The following is a 16,674-nucleotide window of genomic DNA, read 5'->3' as shown; positions in this document are numbered from 1 at the left end:
TTCGCCTCCACCCCCGCCTACGGGGGGCTGAGCCCGCCCTCGGCGCCGCCTGGCGCGCTGCGGGGGCCGGGGTGGCTGCGGGCGAGTGGCGGCGGCGCCCGCTCCGGGCTGGGCCATGGGCCGCGGCGTGGCCCCGCGGCCTGCTCGGCCCGGCTTGGCCCTGCCCTGCCCGGCCCGGCCCGGCCCGGCGCGGCCCGGCGCGGCGGGGGTCCTGCTGTCACCGCCGCATGCGGCGGGGCCGGGAGCTGCCTGCGCGGTTATGGAGTGTGGTTGATGTGGAAAAATCTTTCCATTAAAGTGGTTCAAGTTCCCCGGCTTTCTCTGGCTGCGTCTAGCACCAACCCGTGGTTAAGCCTAACCACATACCTTCCACAGGGCATTGCGATTAAAAAATGTGGAGGTGATGCCGGGGGACAGCGTTCCTCCCAGATTACTACTATTGTAATAGAACGACAGCTTATTTTAAAATTCACTAGGCAGGGGTCTGTTGTTTTTAAGAGCTTTGACACTACTTCAGACAAAAGTGCCATAAAGCGGAGGAGTGTTTCATACGTCTCCTGAATAAAGTCAAATACTATTAAACTCTCTTATATTAGTACAAGGTTGGGCAGTCATCAGAACTATGACTGGCAGAACCACCAACAGAGGAAACCATGCAGAGTTAGGGTACTTAAGGCATCTTTAATTAATATTAATAAAGATGATGTTTGGCCACCTGAAGGCTCCCTGAGCAAAGTTTACACCACTGCCGTTGGATTTCTGACAAAAGGAAAGCAGGCAAGTACAGCAAGAGTATCTTGCATTCAGAGCACTAGGTAAGGACTGGGCAGCTTTGATTTCTGAGTAAGATTGGATGAATCACTTGATTTCACTGTAGTTCAGCTCTTCCTCAACCAACAGAGAGATTCCTCCCTTTCTCTTAGCCCTTTATGGCCTGCTCTTACCAACTGCAAGCTTTCAGGGCGAAGATCCTCCTTTTGCAGGGAGGTACAGTAATAAAGCTGGTCAGAATCTCAGTCAAAGCTTTTTAACACTGACACAAATGATAAAAGCTAGAAAAGAGTATAAACAAAAGTGGGGGTGGGGGTTGGGAGGAAGCAAATGCTGGAAAGACAACTGGTTGGTTGGTGATTGTCAAAATAACGCAGCCTAGAAGAGGGTGGTAGAGATTAAAGTAATTCAGTTAGAGACCAAGCCTGTTTTCTCTGCACTTAACATGCCTGACCTCTTTTTGAACCCTTCTGGGAAAAGTGACTCAACTCTCTCAGTTGAGCAACTGAGCTCTACCGAAACCCTCCACTCCACAAGCTTCTCTTTGGGATTTCCCCAGTGCCAGGCCTGTGCTGAGACACAGATCCTTCAATAGTGATGTCTGAAAACAGCAGAGGAATTCAGTCACACACTGTTAGCATGATTTGTGAAGCATTTCTGGTGACAGGTAGCCAAGCAGGTAGCTGGGAAAGCCATTGGCAATTTCCAAGTATGAAATTTAAATCAGAACAGCATGTCCAGAAGGCATGTTAATTTTGGTGGCATCTCTAATTCACACATTCACAGAGGAAACTTAGTTATGTTAAAGAACAAGTCAAAACATGAATTCTGAAGCGGGGTTCCCCTCTACCCTTGCACTGAAAGACACGTATTTATTGCAACTGTTAGAGAAATCCCATAACCGATCATGTGTGTTTTCCCATTGCCAAACCAGACAGGAAACTTGCAGGCTTTTAGTTTTGCTCCAGCTGATCTCTCTCTTAGCTGGAGCTTCCTAGTAAGTCAAAGCCCAAAAAATTACTGTCTTACAGTCTAGCAGGCTGTTGGGAGGGAAGTAGAAATGACTGGTTGTGCCTTCATGGAAAAAGGTTATGAAATACATGGTTTTCACCATCAGTGGACGAAGGATGACTTCTTAAGACTGGTAGCTTAAGGAGAGCTGAAGAGAGAAAGGAGAGAACTGAGAACAAACGCTAATTTAATGAAGACAGAAGATAGAACTGGAGTCAATGCAACATCTGATCCTATCAATCGGCTCCAAAAGAAAAAAAAATCATTAACCCAGGAAATCTGTACCTACAGGGGTTCAGAGATAATTATGTATATTGTTTTCTTTTCTTTGAGCTTAGGGAGCAAAAAACAAAGTTAATGTCAAATTAGAAAGTAAGGGATAAATTATTTTTTCTTGCAGATCCCTTTCCCTCACTAAAAACTATCAATATAAGAAAGTGGAAGCTAGCAAATGAAGGTAGAAGGAAATACATTTTGAAGGAGAAATAGCTCCATCTATCATTGCAAGTTACAGTCTTTTAAAATCACTGAAAAGTCTTATATGCAGAAAAAAAATATACATTATGGCACATAACTGCAATAAACTGGCATAGTAAGTACTTTTGGGTGTATTTTTCTATTTGCTACTCTAAAATCCCAGCCTGGCTGATTATTATATGTGGATGCTTGAGTTCACCCTTGTAAAACTGAAACCAGCTCATCCATAAGAAGACAGCTAATCAGTATCAAGCCAATAATTTTCCTGCAGCCAAATTTCTGGCACATTTGAATCCACAAAAGACAAGGAATTTCTCCAAAAATAATACATAGATAGAGGTGAAATGCATGCACTGTAAGATTCAGGGACACTCATACATCAGTTAGTGATTGGTAGGTGAACAATTCTGGGGCCGCAGTGATCAAGCAACTTCCTTGTGTTCCTCCATTACCCCTCTTCTAGGCATCTTATGTAAAGAACCATGGCTAACTCAGTTAAGAAACCAGAAAAAGGAAGAAGATAAAAAGAAGAATCCCCCCTCCTCCCCAGTTTGTAAATAACAAAAAATTTTTAACAGGCACTGGAATTCATCTGTGGTATTTACCCTGCCAATATTTTGAGTAGTACGAATTGACACTTGCAAGACATGTCATTAATGTGCAAGAAACAACACAAATGTACTGAGAACAGGAAACAAGCATCAACGCACACAAGAAAGCCCACTGCTATTCAAACTATACTTCAGCAAGCCTTAAACAAATTAAAGACTTTGACAAAAGCTAGCTCTTCAAACTCTTCCCTCCTTGCTTCCAACTCATGGTGTTTGCTGCTATGATTTTTAATCTTACTGGAAGAGAAATGTAATTAACTGGTTTGATACTTACCTAACATGAAAAAAAAACCCAAACCAAACCCCAGATCTTATAGAAAAACTGTACTGGTCTGTTCAGATACAAAGCTTCTTCCCCCTGCAAAATTCGCTGTGGTAGCTCTACTGACTTGTGGGAGAAAACTGGAATGATCTGGACCCTCCTCTGCAACCTGGGTCCTTTTGGAGGCAGATGGAAGGGTATTTAGGCATATAAAGGGGCATCTCCAATTTAGCAAGACATCTTCATTCTCTTAAAAGTTCTGTTCCCTCTGGAACTTTCAATAACTAAAATGTTCTGGTCCCCAGCACCTGACAGAGTAAGCCTTCTGCAGCCCACTTCTGCTCGCAAGGGGTTTGTAATGGGAAACATCATTGCATAGCTAATGGATGAAGACATTGAGCTCTTTACCTTCCCATGCTCTTATTTCCAGCCTGTAAAGGCAGAGGTGCTATCATCAAATAGCTCAAAAGTTAAGAACAAATCACAATATTTAAAAAATGCTCCTAATATCTTGATATTTGAGATAAAGATTATATTGCATTGTTGCATTCAGGCACATGCCATATATACCACCCTCTGTCTTTGAATGTTTGAGAGTGAACAAGTGTTACCATCTACTCACAAATGCATGGAAAGAGGTCATTTGGGGTGGTGCTAGAGAGCTAATAAACATCTGTTTATTCTCTTTCTGTTGTCCCTTGATACAGCCACCTAAGTCTTGGTCCCCTGTGCAACAGCTCTCTTCCCTGTCAGTTGCTCTCTTCCAGCTGTGTTTATGCTCCTCCAGCTGCTGCAGGATCCATTTCTGACGCTTCTTCTTGAAAAAGGTGAGGAAGAGCAAAGAAGAAAAAATCCAAAACTGGGAAAGAGGAGCCAGGAACACAACTGGGAGAAAAAACATGCACAAACTGCTGCACAGCCATGGCAAGTGGGCTGTAGCAATGCCTGTTCTCAGAAAGAAATGCTGGGTAGCACAGACTTCACCCTGCAAGGAGACATGAGCCCCCACAGCTACCAGCAGTGTCTGACCCTGCTCCTGCCTCGAGGAGTGTCAGGAATACTTGAGTTTGCATGTGACCCCGCAAACTTGGTATTCTGGTGACTGGGGGTGTGTGTTGATGAGGCCCCTGGTAAAGCAGGCAAGTGGGCACAGGTTTTCCAGGCCAGCACCTGGAGGACTCTTGCCAGCTCTTTGCTGAGCCTGATACTCTTCATCATCTCTCAGGAATCAGCAGCTCCGGCAGTAAGGTAGATGCACACTGGTTTGGGAATTCATTGGTTCAGTGCCACCACGGAGGAAGGCTCTGCTGCTGGCTGAAGGGGATTCCCACAGTGTCACACAACCAGAAAACACCCGAGTCATGTGAAGTGAGGTTTCAAAGATCAGCCCTCTCCTTGGGGGAAAAAAGTTACTTTATTTCTCTGAGATGTTCTGAGCTAAGTTTATAAAGTGAAAAAGAGAGTTAAGGAAGTTATGTCATACTACATTTGCTTTAGATGGTTTTTGAGTTTTAATTGGAAAGTTGGTGCTGTCATGCTTTGCATTTCAATCTTGTAGCACAGGGAAGTGTTTTTAATCACAGGACGTATCAGTTAGTTCATATCCAGGCAAAAGGTAGGAAATATTTTTGTTTAGTATTTAATATAAATATATTACAGTGGGAGCTTGGCCCCACTAAACTCTCTCCAGGTTGTCTTCTCCCACTCACAGGTGCAGCAGCAACCTGTATTCCTGTGAGACTCAGGTTCTACCGTTTGTGCCTCTCAAAAGGAGAGAAGACTAAGAGATCAGGAAGAAAAAAAAGAAACGCCTCCCTCCCTTGATTTTTTTTGCATATTCTGGATGAGAGCATTATTTAGGGTGTTTACTGGTGAACTGAGAGCTAGAATAGGCTTTCCTAGAGGCCAGTGGATTTGAGCCCATTGTGGTGTGTGCATTTCAGCACGCTGTGGTGCTTAAATTTTAAAAAACAAGTTTTACAATTCATTCCAGTAACAGTCTAATGAAATAAAGTCTCCTAGAAACAGAGAGGAAGTATAATCAGTTAGTCATGGCATGTCTACTTAGAGCAGTTGTAATCAGCAGAAACAGAGATGTGCTTATGTGACTAGGTAAACACCCTGTATCTGCTACAGATAAACTTGTATTCCAGCTCATTACTTCTAAAACAAGGCATGTCCTGATGTCTGAAACTGATCATAAATTTAAGATGCCTGGGCATGTTGTTGATAGTTGTCGGTAGTTGTATTAACAGAAAGATCACAGTGACAGAAAAAAACCAAGTTCTTCAAATATTGATGTTTAGATGCAGAATTGTTCAGAAGGTACAACTTTTGGTGTGGGAATTTTCATGGGGACGGGATGGGAGGTTAAAACAGATTAATTTCATAAGTCATTCTTCTCTGAAGAGCACACCCTAAGGAACATTACTTCATCAAATATTATTTCTGGTAATGGAAGGCTTGCAGCACTGGGAGGTGACTTACAAAAGCACCCCTGGTAAACATGACTGTCCCAAACAGTTGCATGTAAATAACTCCTCTTTCTCCTCTGAGTTCTTGTCTAACATATAGATTTATACTATGGGCAAGTACAGGCAGTGACCACATTAAAATGCCTGGGAGAAATCCCCGACTTCCTACCCAAACAACAGCCAAGCCAGCCGCACAGTCAGCTGCACTGTAAAGAGGAGGCTGTGCCCCTTCTCTGGCTCGTGGCCCTGGTCTGGCCCGCTGGCCTGGCTGATTTGACACAACTGATGCATCCCAGCACCATGCACTTACTAGATCCAACATGAGGCAGTGAGGAAGGAGTTGGGAGAGGAAGGCTTGAGGCTGGGGTAAAAGAGAAGCAAGACTCATCCAGTCCAACAGCTGTAAAACTAGCTCTTCTGTAAGGTTAAATCTCAACCTGCAGGACTACCTTACCCTTAGCAACATCCCTCTTTGATGCCTGAACTAGACCATAATGCTTGCTGAAAAGCACAAGTGGAGATCTATGGCACGACCTTCTGGATCTCACCTATTACTGGAATTTCAAATGGATGTTGCCACCACTGCTCAGGTTCTTCATGAAAAAAGTCCTGATCAGATTTTGAGACCCTGCCTTGGCTCCCTCAAAAGTTTTCAGAAGCAGCTTTCCCCTGGGGCATCCTTCTCTGGGAACAGCCTAGGATGGTTAAATCATCTTGTCTTCAAGCTAGGACAAAGCATGTCCTGCCTGAAGTAAGGGAAGGCTCAAAAATAGAGCTTTAAATTTCATAAGACTTCAGAGGAAAACATACGGGTTCACTTAAACCAGATGATTAAATTCTGGCATCACTTTAGGTTCTGTTTGAAATTTGGTATCAGATAATTAGTTCTTAAAATAAATAAAAAAAAAACCAAAGGAAGAAGAAAAAGACTAACAAGGTTCATCTTTAGGACCTGAATCTCTCCTACCCATCTAATGGAAATAATGGCTACCAAAAAGTCAGACATCATAAATAAAGGTGGAAAGAAGCTGCTCCAAGTGTTTCCTCTTGCAGCATGACTAAGGCCGTGCAGCTGCTGGCTGCTATTGCATTACTTCTCTTTCCTTATTTATTCTGGTCATTTTTAGCTGTGTATTAAATAACAGGAAACTATTTGCTTTTGTCAGGTCTGGGTTTTTTTTTTGTTTTTTTTCCTGCTGGCTTACTGAGCTCTGGTGTGTTGTGGTTTAGCCTTGGCTGGCAACCAGGCACCATGCAGCCACTCAGTCACTCCCCCCTCACCCAGAGGGAAGGGGAGAAGAATCAGAAAGGAAGGTAAAACTTGAGGGTTGAGATAAGACCAATTTAATAGGTGAAGCAAAAGCCACGCACGCAAGCAAAGCAAAGCGAGGAATTCATTCACCGCTTCCCATGGGCAGGCAGGTGCTCGGCCATCCCCAGGGAAGCCGGGTTCCGTCACACGTAATGGTCACTCGGGAAGACAAACACCATAATGCCGGATGTCCCCTCCTTCCTTCTTCTTCCCCCAGTTTATATATTCAGCATGATGTCATATAGTATGGCATACCTCTTTAGCTAGTTCGGATCACCTGTCCTGGCTGTGTCCCCTCCCAGTTTCTCGTGACCCTCCAGCCCTCTGGCTGGCAGGGCCCAAGAACCTGAGAAGTCCTTGACTTGGTATAAACACCCAGCAACAACCAAACCCACCAATGTGCTATCAACATTGTTCTCACACCAAATCCAAGCATTGCACCAGCTACTAAGAAGAAAAATAACTCTATCCCAGCTGAAACCAGGACAGTATCCACCCTTTATTCTATACCATTTACATCATGCCACACTTTCCAATATAACCTCGTTAACCACCATCACACTTCACGCCCTTTGATATAATACACAGATATCATTCCCCTAGTCTATGCACCACCCTTGTAAAAATGTCTATAAAATGTCCACAAATGTCCACAAAATGTCCACTGAGTTCATTTAGTCCATGAACACGATCTCTTATGGTGGTCACTCAGGAGAGGAGAGGTTGTGTTTTGTATGGGGTGATCAGGCATCAAAGCCAGCTCGGGTCGAGTCACCGCTGCACTTGCACTGCTTCTTGTAAGGCTTGTCCTCCAGTGGTTCTGGTGATTCCTGCTATAGTCATTCCTATATCATGAAACTCAAATCATGGCTTACAACAATTTAAAGATATATCCATTAAAATCTTCACCACAGGTCCCTTTGTACCAGCCCATAGTGTTTAACATTGCAGTGAACTTCTCCCCTTGCCCCTGCTCCGGCTTGGACTTACCCACGGACTGCAGTCCCTTAGGGCTGTACCTGCTCCAAGTGGAGCCTTGGTTATGAGCCACAGTCTCTCCAGGGGTGTACCTGCTGCGGCACAGACTCAGCCACAGCCACAGTCACTTCGAGGTGTACCTGTTCCAACATGGCCTTATCCATGGGCCATCACCACAGACCTGCTCCAGCACGGCCTTACCTACAGCCACAGTCCCTTCAGAAGTAAATCAGCTCCAGCATGGCCTTATCCCTGGCCACAATCCCTTCAAGGCTGTACCTGCTGTGTCGTGGGCTTATCCATGACCACACACTTTGAGGTGCTCCAGCATGACCTCCTGCACAGCCACTGATGCTACTGCAGCACGGAATTATCCACAGCCACAGATGTTTCGGGGTGTATGTTCTCCAACGTGGGCTTGTCCTTGGGCCACAGTTCCTTCAGAGGCATACATGCTGCAGCACAGACAGAACCATGGCCACAGACACTCCGAGATACACCTGCTCAGGCATGGGCTTATTCATGGACACAGGGGCTTTGGGGTGTCCTGCTCCCACGTGGACTCATCCACAGCTCACAGTCCCCTTGACCCAAGTTCACACTGGAGTTCCAGCCTGTCCAGCACAGAACAGCAGCCATGCCCTGGCCACCTGCCAGCCCAGGCACATTGCCATGGCTGTTACCAGAATGTTCCCGGGCACAGCGCGGTGAGATGATAAGCAGTGCAGCAGCACAGCAAGCAGTGAAAGCAAGAAGCAGCCACTAATGAGCACTAGACCCTAATATACAGTAAGGCAAGCAAGCCCCAGGGCCAGCACAGAGACCTGCCCCCCAACAGCTGAACAGCAATAACAGCTGTGAATTTGAACTAGCACATTCCAATCAAATCAGTTGTTATCTCGAACGCTTTGAGCCCACGTTGGGCACCAGAAAGGACTGTCGTGGTTTAACCCCAGCCAGCAACCAAGCACCACGCTGCTGCTGGCTCACTCCCCTCACAGTGGGATGGGGGACAGGATCAGAAGAGTAAAAGTGAGAAAACTCGTAGGTTGAGATAAAGACGGTTTAATAGGTAAAGCAAAAGCCGCGCACACAAGCAAAGCAAAGCAAGGAATTCATTCACCGCTTCCCATGGGCAGGCAGGTGTTCAGCCATCCCCAGGAAAGCAGGGCTCCATCATGCGTAACGGTTACTTGGGAAGACAAACAACATTGCTCCAAATGTCCCCCCCTTCCTTCTTCTTCCCCCAGTTTATATACTCAGCATGACATCGTATGGTATGGAATATCTCTTTGGCTAGTTCAAGTCAGCTGTCCTGGCTGTGTCCCCTCCTAGTTTCCCATGTCCCTCCAGCCCTCTGGCTGGCAGGGCCCAGGAACCTGAAAAGTCTTTGGCTTGGTGTAAACGTTAACTAGCACAACCAAAACCATCAATGTGCTATCAGCATTGTTCTTACTCCAAATCCAAGCATTGCACCAGCTACTAAGAAGAAAAATAACTTTATCCCAGCTGAAACCAGGACATGAATATATGCTTGATGTTCCTTATCAAAGCAGTAAAAGTCATGGCAGCGGCTGCGCAGGAGAGGAGACCCTTCCGCCACAAGAAACATGTCTATAGGCAGCCAGAGTTTCAGAGCAGTACACAGAACCCATGTAGAAAAATCAGTATGAAGAGAAAGTGGGGGATGAGGGAAAACTGGTCATAATAGCAAAGTGAATAAGCTTTTAGGAGGTCAAAAAGGGCCTTACAAAAAAATAAGGCTGTTTGCTAGGAAGGCATGAAAGGAAATTTGCTATGACTCAGTCAAGAAATTCAGAAGAACTGAGAGGAGACACACACTGCTCCTTTTATAAATTTATAGGGTATGTACAGGCAGGAATGACTGACGCAGTCATGGTAAAGAGTAGTCTAGCCAGTACAGCATGTACGTGTAGGCTGCTTTCTGTGGTTGCAAATCTAGGTTTGTACTTGAAGGAGGATTTAGATTGTATCCATTTATACTTTTACAACCTTAATGCCAGCACAAATTAAAAAATAAAAAAAGAACAGGGCATGAGTCCTGCAGACTGAGCTACAGCAAAAAAACTTAGATGACCTGTATACTCAAAGGAAGAAATTGGCTCCTAAAAACTTTCAGTGGGGGAAGAGGAAGATATACTGGTGTATGTATGCATGTACATACACCACACACAGTTATAGAGAGGTAATGGTTTAAGAAAAATCTTTTTGAGCTTCTCATGGAAAGATTTACAAGTTTTGAGGTACCATCATTCCTATAGGGAAAAGACACAAAACTGCTAACATCTGCTATATTTTTCAGCTTTTCAATGATGAAATTTCCTCTGTGTGTTTTACTTTAACACAAAAAGATAAGAGACTGTGTGGTCACTATGATCTTTGTCATATGCAGGAAGGAAGAGATGTGTTATCATACAGAGCTACAAAATCCTCCCCCCCACGCCCCCCGCCTTTTTTTTCCCCCCTTTTCTAGCCTTTCAACAAAATTCTCAAGTTGCATAGTTGCATAAGAACACAGGGCTGGGGGGACACAGGTTGACAGTGGGGATGACTGGAGGGTAGCAACTTAGATCCCACCAGGGGTCAAACAGAAGTAGCTCACCTAGCAGGTATTTTTCTGGCAAGGTTATGCATACATTTTCCATGGGTTGTAAAAGACCTTTTGGCTCAAAATGCCAACAGGCATCTTTCTTGGGATATCAAGCAGGGTCTTACGGCTAGACCTTTTCCAGGATTGCTTGTATGACAACCTCCCTCAAATGTGTAGGCATTTAGGAGCTCAGTAGATGTTTGTTCTGTATATTATGAAGTTAATCATCTTCTCAGTGTAAGGTTATATGGAGGGAGAGTGTCTGCTCCTTTAAGGGTATCTGGTCCAGAAGCTGCTCCACCAAAGTTATCTGATCAGGAACCTTGTCAATTAGGAAACAAAGGATAAAAAAGGAAAACCAGAAACAAAGTACACAGAGACAAAGACCTGACAAAACAAACCTTGCCACTCACACTAATAGATGGGCTCTTCAGAAACTACAGGCACTCTCCCAGGACTGGGAAGTCCCAACTTGGAATTTGCAGCTGATTATGACTGTAAAACAGGGAGATCCCAGACACTGGGCTGGGTTGCATTCAGGAATCAACAGAGCTGTAGAAAGGACACGCAGGGGGAAGGGGGAGCAGGAAGGAACAAAGTTGGGGGTAGACAGAAAAGGAGATAAAAGGTGCTGGCTGCATGTAAAACAGCGCTTGTCGGGCTGAGGCCTGGGCCTAATCACTGCAGCCTAGCCTGTCTTCCTGTGTCTTATTAAATCTTTTCTTAACTATTTATTTCTCCATGTAATCTCATTGTCTATCTCGTCTGTATATGTAGGGTGAGGACTAAGTGCTGGCTACTGGTGAGAGCTGTGCGAGAGTGGATTTGACACAAGCTCCTGGAGTCAGACGGGGGCTGTGGTGTCAGCTACTGGAATAGGGGTCTTTAAGCTCCAGCAGCCACCGGGGCAGGAATGGTACGTGCCCTCAAAACCAGCTCCTTGGGGGGAACAGCAAGGGTGAGACAAGTGAGGGGCTCAGCACTGGCAGCTGGAGCAGGACAGTGAGCCACAGCCTGTGTGCCTGGTGTTGGGGGGCAGATGTGACACCGGTCTGTATCTTCCCTAATCACGGTGTGCATGCGGTGTACATGTGTATTCACCAGCAGACTCCAAGCCAGACTAGCCAGCAAGCTGTGGGGCAAGGGTTCTTGCTGGTATCCAGGGGGACTTGGAAATGAGTATTTGAGTGTGCTAGCAAATGTGAGGCTGGACTAGCCAAGGAGCAGGAGCGATGAAGGACGTAAGATGGTCTGGGACCAGGGTAGGGGTATACCAACAAGGCAGAGGGGCTGTGCTGGTGCTTGGGTGATCAATGCATGGATGTGTGCTTTTGCTAGTAAGCTTCTGTCTCTGCTAGCTGGAGAGGAGGAAGAGGAATTGGCTGTCGATGCTTTATGAGTCCTATACATAGGCACACCTCATTCATGGTAGTCTGTGTAACCAGCCATGTCAGTGTCCTCTGTGTGTGCCCCTGGGACACGTGCTCAGCTTCACTACTGGTTGACCCTGCAAACAAGAGACTAGTGGCCACATCCCTCAGCCTGGGCAGAGACTCCAAGTCCCAGGGCTGGGGTCCAGCAGCTGGGCAGGAGGGAGTGCTGAGACGGAGCAGCTGGAAAAGGGTTTAGAAAAAAACCCCCCAAACAAAACAAAAGACAGAAACTGGCAAAGCTAAGTGAACTACATACATGAAACCTACTACAGTATTAATGAACACAGAAATTTAATTTCCTTTGTCATACACTATGTGGCACACCAACTCATTTCACAAACACCACCTTTTTTGGAAAAGGACTGCCCTGGGTTTTCTGCAGAAATGCTTATCAGGCACCCCACACCCAAGGAAATGACAGTGTTGAAACAAAAGGGCTGAGAAGCGTCTGTAGGTATCAGCTAATATGGATATACATACATATCAGTCTAGATTAAGTGTTTTCAACAATCAGTCTAGTTTAAATGTTATTTCAGGGAGAGTTAATATTAGAATCCTCAATGGATATCCTCAAACAATGCTAGAGAATCCATTAATGAGTCAAAAGTCTTAAGAGTCAGATACAAATTGGCAAGACGTGCTTAAGCAGATACATGATGTTCAAATAATTGACAAAGAGCTTTATGTCAATTATTGTTTATTCCTGAACATTCTTTGTTTGGTAATAGAAAAATAACATCCTTCTGGTTGTCGATACTTATGATATTAATGTGCAGAGCACAGAGACAATTGCCATAAAGTACAGGTTTCTTTCAGAAGTGTTTTTTAAAAAAATTATACATTTATACACTGACCTTGAATCTCATTTGAAAATAGAGGAGAGAAAAAATAATTCAGAAAAATATCAGTATTCTGATTTACTTTAAATCAACAGCTTTGCATTACTGCGCAGCTAGTCGGTTACAAGTATATACATATATTTGGATTATGGGCAAGGACCTAAGGATAAAATCATTGTGGCACAAAATTACTGGCTAAATAGTTTGGATATTTAAACTTTAAGTTAATCTTCTTCTAAGAGACTGTGTAATGAATTTAAAAAAAGAAAAAAAGTGTTTTTACAAGGCTGTTTGAATATTGCCCCTGCCCTCGTCCCGTCTTCACTCTTGGGTGAGGATTTTTAATTTGCTGTTATAAAACCAGTAGAGGGAGCTCAAAACATGAGGTACAAGCACTGCTTCTGGCAAGGGATGCCGGGGGGTGACGGGGGGGGGGAGTAAAATCGCTTTTCACATAACTGGATAACAATACTTGGCAGGTTTTAGTAAATACGTGACACTCAATGAAGGAAAGGAAATATAGTTACTGGAAGCTAAGCAAAGCTGCCACTGCCACCATTTTCTTTTCATGTACTCTTTGCTGTCTTAGGAAAAAAGCAGCAGCAAGGCAACAGAATTCGATTTGGTACGAATTATGAGATAATTTCAGGATGCCAGACACTGCACAAAGTAAACTAGTTAAAAGTATAGGATTTTTCAAGTTTGATGTCTCCATGACAACACATCGGTACATGGTCAAGCACGAGTTCCTTTGATTCTATGCCACTTCCTGTCAGACTAACTACATCATGCCTTCTTTACACCATGGGAGCTCCCACCAACTACAACAATTTTGCACTTACTAACCGATGCTTAGATGGTCATTTTGGCTCCATCAATTCAACATCACTGAATAAACTCCCACAGTCCATACCCATCTACTTTAAAAACAGGATTTCCTGTTATTACAGTTGTTTTCTTTGCAAAGAAAACAAGACAACAAGCTACTGTTAGTGATTTCAAGACCTTTTGGACTCTGTTGTGAAATCAAGATACTTTGACAATAGAAATTTTTCCAGTGTAAAGTTTGCCACAGTATTTTCCAAGGAACTAAATAATTTGTCCTGACTGCCTACAATGTCATGTTATTTTCATTTAAATAGAATATTAGTTACAGTGACAGTTTTAAAGGTTGGAGGGGTTTTGGTTGTGGGGGTTTTGTTTGTTTGTGTTTTCCTCAGTAGGAAAGGAGATACCCAGGAAATATTATCTGTGATGAAAACAAAAATTGACTAAGGCCACCATTACTCTAATGCAGTCAGAAAGCCTTCATCACTGGGATGTGTGTGAAATTCATTTGCCAGCTAGCTGCAGTGTCAGACATGCCAGCAATGTCAAAAGAGGAAAAAGGTCTACAAAACCCAACTATGTTTTCTGCTGCATGCATATCCCCAGCTCTATAACCCAAATGCTTGGAGTAAATAAAAGGTTGATAGCCCAGGAAAAGATGCTTGCAAGTTTTCTAGCAAGAGAATCTTGTGTACATTTCTAGAAATTTACTTAAAATACTCAGCACACAATCAGTTACTTAAGCAAGTCTTTTGAAAGTTCAGATACCTGTCTCGGACAGCAATGGCAAACAATGCATTTGTCAAAAAGTGGCATTTCTGATGACTTAGGATTCTTAATGCATATCACTGTGCTTCTTAGTTGGGTGCTATGGATAGGGAAATTTGGGGGAAGGATAGGCAGAAAGTTAAGAAATGCAAGTTAAATGTCACAGAATTTTCATTTTATTCTGATGACCATCAACCTGCAACAAGACAATATTTTTCCTTAAAAATGATTTCTCTCAGTGCCACAAGCCTATCTGTCAGAAGTTCTCCAGGCTGACTTGCAAACTGGTTATCAAGGACTATGCCAAGTCCAAGGATGGAGACTCCACAGCCTCCCTGGGCAGCCTGTGCCAGTGCTCAGTCACCCCCACAGTAAAAAAAAATGTTTCCTGATGTTCAGAAGGAACCAGCCTCCGGTGTTTCGCTTTGGGCCCATTGCCTCAGGTCCGACTGGGCACCACTGATAAGAGTCTGGCTGTGTCCTCTTTGCACCCTCCCTCCAGGTGTTTATGTACAATTCCTCCTCTACCAATCTCCTTTGCTTTCCCTGACCCAAAAGACACTGAAATTCCTAGCAAAGTGAGAAATAATTCTACCATCATGCAACTTCAGATTTTTTTCCTTGAAAATCCCAAAGTCAAACAGCAGGACGTAACACAAATATGACAAGCACTTTAGTACAAAGTACAGTCTAGTGCTAATGGCACAGCACAATCATCATTCAGTAAAGCATCCATACAGAAATGATTCAATATTCCATAAAGATTTACCAAAAGGGTTCTACTGGCTATGTTTATATCTGTATGTTCTTACCCGGGTTTCAACATGAAGGATATGATCCTAAATAAATAAATTAAGCCCCCCCCAATCCTAGTAACAAAATCCATTCCAAAAGCAGAAGTCATGGGAAAGTCACAGCATGTGCGACCCAATGTGCAAAATTACTACCAGATGCTGGTTTCCTTTTAACTAAAGAGTCCCACGAAAGGAAACTTCTTCATTGCCCCTCCCCACATCAAGTCTTAAAGCTGATTATATTACACATATTCCACAATATCAACATTGGTTAAATGCTTCTATTTTCAACAACATTTGGTTAACTTGTTTGTTATTTTTGTTATTATTACTGAGAAATCCAACTCTACATTGTCCAGTTGAAAAGTATCAACTATTAACAGGGCTGTATCTCATCCCACAGATAAGTTCAGTGAAGAGTCAAATATAGTTCCTGCTCAGACTTCTTCCATACCACTTAACAAGCATTAGCTTTCTATTGTTAGAAATATTTTGAACAGGGAAAACACTTCAAAGGTCTTATTCTTTAGAAAAACTTTGGAAATTGAGAAGAGACATTCAAACAAAGGTCCTTTATGCACTGTAATAAACTGCTTTTATAAGGTGAACTGTATAAGTTATGTCAATTTATTTTTCTAGTATTTCTGGATACATCTGAAATATCAGAATGTGATTTCTCCGTTTAAGTATTAGATATTCTCTAAATAAAGTTAGTAATTCCATCTTACAATTCTGGTTTTGATTCTTCTGGCAACACTGAAAACAACCTATACAAGATTTTCTGTAACCTGCCTTATAACCAAATTTCAAGCATATATATATATTCATTACTACTCATTTGGTTCTACATTCTGAAGAAACATATGGATTGCCTGCAAACTATGAATTCTGCCTGTTTCAGAAACATCCACTACAGACTGCTTTGCCATCATTTGAAATCTGACAGGGAAATCCTTCAGGTTAAATAGCTTTCTTCCAGAATACTGAAACTCCAGAAGGCAAACAAAATCTTGTGCCACAGAAACCAAGTTATTAAAATCATAGCCCACAGTTACCTGCAGAAATATCAGATGAAACATTTTGATCTAGATGAGCAAGGAAAAAAAACCAAAAACCCAGAACTCACCACTCCTTACTTGAGTAAACATGTTTAGAGTAGCTTCACTTTTGAAAATCCCCCAAATGAAAATATGTCCCCAAATTCTACTGTAGAAGTAGGTGACAAATAAGAGAAATTGACTGAAATTGAAGTTGTCCAGGAGAAAACACATCCAGGATGGCCAGCTACAGCTTAAGTAGCCAAGAGGAACAGTTGCATTAACAAGTTGCATCATCACAGCAAATTTAGGTAATACTGAAGTAGACCACACAAATACAGATAGCTTCATATCATCTTTCATTTAAGTATGTTGCAAGAATTCAGAGATGGAGGCTATTTAGCCAAGACCACAATGACTGGAATGCTCATGTTCAGTGGTCTCATTTTAAGCTCTGATTTAGAAAGT

Source organism: Falco biarmicus, chromosome 2, assembly GCF_023638135.1.
Source record: "Falco biarmicus isolate bFalBia1 chromosome 2, bFalBia1.pri, whole genome shotgun sequence".
In the NCBI taxonomy this organism is placed as follows: Eukaryota; Metazoa; Chordata; class Aves; order Falconiformes; family Falconidae; genus Falco; species Falco biarmicus.
The sequence above is the reverse complement of the archived record's forward strand: the minus strand, read 5'-3'. Positions refer to the sequence as shown.